This window comes from Crocuta crocuta, unplaced genomic scaffold (assembly GCF_008692635.1).
Source record: "Crocuta crocuta isolate KB4526 unplaced genomic scaffold, BGI_CrCroc_1.0 scaffold89, whole genome shotgun sequence".
In the NCBI taxonomy this organism is placed as follows: Eukaryota; Metazoa; Chordata; class Mammalia; order Carnivora; family Hyaenidae; genus Crocuta; species Crocuta crocuta.
In genome coordinates, this window is record NW_027551559.1 from 4547549 (window position 1) to 4552638 (window position 5090).

The window sequence follows — 5090 nt, forward strand, 5'->3', positions numbered from 1 at the left end:
AAATAAGAAAGTCGTCACTCTTCAGAGATGGTGGTGTCCTTAGAGAGCCGATTTTTGGAAATTGCTTATTTTGAGCCGTTCCTTCGTTTTTGGCAACTTACTTGCTTTAATATAAGGAGTCATTCCTTCCCCCCCCCCCCCCGTTCCCATGTGTCTTGGCGGCTCAGAATACATCTCATCGTGTGAGGTGGGAGTTCGGGAAGAGGAGGTGCTTTGCTCCCCCTTTACTACAGCCCCGGGGGCGCGGTATACCCCTTCCTGGGTCAGCCGCTCTCCCAGCTCTCAGTACTCAGCAAAGGGTGACTCTGCACAAAGAAAAAACGATTGGGTTTCTTTCTTCCCAGATGTTGTTAGGATTCGTCAACGCTTTGAGAAATGAAATCCCAGTTTCCACCTTCCATTTTCTGTTGGCCCCAGCTGTGTGTAATGTTTCCCAGCCACTGCGTTTCACAGTGACTGTCAGCTGTCTGATGGAGGGCGCTGTGGATCTGGGGTGAAAGCTCCACATGGAAGTGTATTTTTCTTTGTCTTTGGGTTCAGCTTTCGGAAGTAGCTGCTACTGTGTTCGGTAAGGTAGGGTTTTCCTCTGCTGGTCTGAGAGCCAAGTGATTGCGTCATGAAGTGGCTCAAATGTGAGGCCCAGTGTCCCCATGTGAGGATGCACTGTCCATGTCCGTGAACTCTCCAGATGTTCCTAAACATTGGCCCTAAGACAGCCAGGGGATTAAAGAAGGGAAATTATGACATCTGGCCCTTGTCTTTTAGTTTTTTTTACTGTTTTTTTATTTTTGAGAGAGAGAGAGAGACAGAGTTGGAGTGGAGGATCAGTCTAGAAAGAGAGAGAGACACAGAATCCAAAGCAGACTCTAGTCTCTGAGCTGTCAGCACAGAGCCTGACACAGGGCTTGAACTCACCAACTGTGAGGTCATGGCCTGCGCTGAAGCCGGACTCTTCCTAAAAAATTTTTTTTAACGTTTATTCATTTTGAGTGACAGAGTGTGAGCAGAGGAGGGGCAGAGAGAGACACACACACACACAGAATCCAAAGCAGGCTCCAGGCTCTGAGCTATCAGTACAGAGCCCAACGTGGGGCTAAAACTCACGAGCTGCGAGATCATGACCTGAGCCAAAGTCAGACGTTTAACCAACTGAGCCATCCCGGCACCCCCTGGCACTTGTGTTTTAAAAATGCTCATGAGATAATGCTCAAGGAGGTTCTTTATTAACTGATATTGATCAATATGTGGCATTACTTGTACAAAAATTAATCACCTGGGGACTAAAGAGATCATGTCTGATTTGGGAAAAGTTCTTCCAAAGGGTGAATTCCTGGAGCCCCAGAGCCCTTCCATGTAACTGTGGCTTCACGTCTGTCATTCTTCCACACATCCTGTGCTCAGCTGTGACGCAGGAAAATGTCTGATTGGCCATAATCACTGATAATATCAGAAAGGAAGGCAAAACCATTTCCTTTTTGGATACAACGTTACTGTGTAGTTACAGCTTTCAACACCTGATTTAAATGGTTTTTCTTTTTCCCTCTCTGTACATGTTTTGTGTCACACACTTTTGTGTATGACCTCTCGCTCTCAAAAGTTACAGCTATTTGCCCTGATGCTGTGCTAATGAAAACAGTGCTTAATTCAGATGCTGTTTGCAATTGCAGCATTTGGCTGGGGGACTGTACAGATTCTTTCCGAGGCCAGTGCGTGCAAGCCTCTGGGCAAAGCAACACTTTTCAAAATAGGTGAAAATCCTGGGGCGCCTGGGTAGCCTGGTTGGTTAAGCATCTGACTTCGGCTGAGCTCATGATCTCACAGCTTATGAGTCTGAGCCTCGCGATGGGCTCTGTGCTGACAGCTCAGAGCCTGGAGCCTGCTTCGGATTGTGTGTCTCCCTGTCTCTCTGCCCCTCCCGCTCATGCTCTGTGTCTCTCTTTCAAAAATAAAAACATTAAAAAAAAAAGGTGAAAAGTCCTGATTTGGGAAAGCTTTTAATGCTGCTCTCAGGACTTACAAATCAAAATGGCAAACCGTGTTCAAAGTTTAGGTGGCGATATTGAACCCACCAGCAGACCTATCTTTAAAAGACAGCAAAACCACTAACTTCTAGAAATTTGAGCCCTGACCTTGTCTTGAATGTAAAGCAGTCAGCAGTCTGTATTTGGGGCAATCAAGATGAACCGCTCCACTGGCCAGACCCTGACACCAGCCGGCATTGGCCTGGAGCCCAAGGCCAGGGGCCTGCCTCTCAGACACACTTGGGATGGGACCTGACAGGCCCTCCCCACCTCCCTTCTTCATCACCTCCTGCTGTGTACGCATTTGCTGTTCCTCTGCACGTGGCTTTCCTAAATGCTGGAAGTTGTGCTTAGGAATCTAGTGGGTGCATCTAGGAGCTGAGTCTCCGTCTTCCCTCTTGCTCGGGACCAGGCTGCCTGCAGGCTGTCTCTGTCCTTCAGCATCTGCACCAGGCGCCTGCCGGCTGCCTCTTGTGTGTTGGGCCTCTTTTTCCCGTGTGTCCTTCCTTCCCCTGCCCCACTCTCCTCTGCCATGTCTGCCTCAATTCCTTTCTCTGTGCCTGCTGCAGGCACCTCCTTTTCTCTTCTGAATGGCGGGGGCTTTCCAACAAACCCCCAGCTCGCAGGATCCTGACTTCGCTTCGGGCGGCATTTTTCTTTACCCGTTACCTGTCCACCGATGATTTCTCTGAGCCCTCACTGTCCAGTGGGGCGCGGGCATTTGGGGCAAATGAGGGAGGTGGGCCAAGGTGACTTCATGCAGAAAGAGCAAAGTTAGGGACAGGGTCAGAAAGGGGCGCTGTGTGCACAGAGAGAGTCCCCGATTCTCTTCCACCCCCGCGCCCCTCTGCCTGTAGACTCCCCACCCACACCAGTGGCATTGGACCCGTGAGCAAACAGGACTAATATCCTTTACTTAATTTGTATTTTATTTCATAGATTCGCAGATTCTCGTTGATTCCGTTCCTGTCTTATATTCAAAGACATTCATTCATCATTCACTACACTGTTTCTAGACTGTTTCTATACAAGGAATATTTTGTGAAAATGATGTATGATTTATAGTTGTTTCTTTCTTTGTTTTTCTTTTCTTTTTTTTGATTTTAGCATCTAGAGTTCTCAGTGGCCGCTGCCTCTGGCCTCTGCTTTCTCCTCCTCTTGCGTGGCCCTCACTCCACAGAGCTGCCATATTGATCTTCCTAATTACCACTCTCCTTCTGGTACTTCACGGAGCCTTCAGTGACGCCCTTCCTTTGGACGAAATCTTCTTTTCCCCACGGTGACGTTGCCTAACTGGCTTCGTTTCTAGTCTCCGGTTCCTTGGAGTGGTTCCTTCGAGTCTTCCTCCAACTTGGCCGTGCTTGGGTGGGGCCTTGCACACATGGCTGCTGATGCTACCCCTTCCTGCTCTTCCGCCTTGGGTCCCACCTGGAACCCATTCACCTGTTGGCTTTCCTGTTTTCTTCCACAAATCTCAGTAGAGGACAGCTTTCAGTCTGTGGTCCTCACAGCTCTAGTCCTGTTTCTCCACCTTAGATGAGTTGCTTTGTTCCCCTGACCCCGTTCAGTCGGCGCTTTTGCAAACTCTTATCTGCTGGCCCCGTGGTTGGAATTTCCATCCATACACCCTGCCCCAACGGTGGTACTAGTCATTCGTGCTCCAACCCAGCATGGCTCTGGCCATACGGTTCTTTGTTCCATATGAGGATGCTTGGGTGTCCCTGTCTCATCTGTCACCTGCCTCACCTCAAACTCTAACAGCTTCACCCCACTCAAACTACTTCATCATCCCCCTGAATATCCCTTATATACTAGATCACATTTCTCTTCTTCCGGGAAGCTCTCCCTGCCCTTCTGCTTGGCAGCAACCTTCCTCTCCTCCAATTTCAGAGTGTTACAGAGTCGTGTAGCGGGATGAGCTCCTGAGTGCATAATCAGTTCTTGCTATGCCTTTCGCCCACTTAAAAAAACTCCAGGTGAATTGGGGCCTGAGAGTTGTTGCTATACAGTAGCTACCAAGCATAGCCGTGGGGCTGCGCTGAACATGGGGGTTAACGGACAGATTAACCGAACACAAGGTATTCCTTAGTTGAGCCTTATGGCCACTGGGAAAATTCTCGCACGTTGGGAAACCCTGGTCCGACAGTTTATAGGTCTCCTGAGCCTGTACCTGGTGGGGTTTCTTCCCACGACTCCATTAAACATCTTTACAATGCCAGGTGATCTCATCCATTTTCATTTTGTTTCTCGTGATTTTCCTATGGTGCGATTGCTAAATTGAGCTTTTAAGACTGGCCTGAAATTTTCATTTCTCTCATGGATCTGTAGGAGAAAGGCCAGCACTCGCTGACCTTTGGTTTCCAGAAGAATGTTTAAATCTACATTTTTCCTCGTTCTGAGTAGGTCGGGCTGGGGAGGTTGCATATTTTTGCAGAGAGCCATGTGTCGATGGGCACGTAGTGAGTTATAATTGATGTTGAAGTTTTATTTATGCATTTCAATTAAGAGACAGTGTTAAGAGCCTGTGAAGGTGGCTACTGGGTGCAGCTTCTAGGAAAGGTTTATCGTTTGTGAATCACAAAGGGCTGCTGTAGGGTAGTTCTGGCACACGTGTGTGCCGCGGTGGTGTTTCTGGCGTGAGGCTGGGAATTCTGATGCAGCGGACTCCGGACGCTGTTTCGACTAAAGCTGATCCTCTGCTAGAAGAGAAAAGAATAGGAATGACATGGAATCCAGTCAGATGGGGACATTTATATTTTAATAAAACATAAGCCGTTTCTTATTTAATGGGCAGTTAAATATCCACTTTAAAATATTCCGACCTCCAGCCCGAGGCAACCCTCTGGGGCATCGTAGTTTCTTTACCTTTTGACTTCTCAGTTTTCTAGAAGATATGTCCATGATTTACGCTTTATACCTCAGTTAATTTATGACCTTCCTGGGGGAGGGGAACCTGGCTGGCTCAGTCCATGGAGCATGTGCCTCTTGATCTCAGGTTGAGTTCAAGCCCCACGTTAGCGGGTGGAGCCTACTTTCAAAAGCAGATAAATAAAAACACGTGTGTGACTT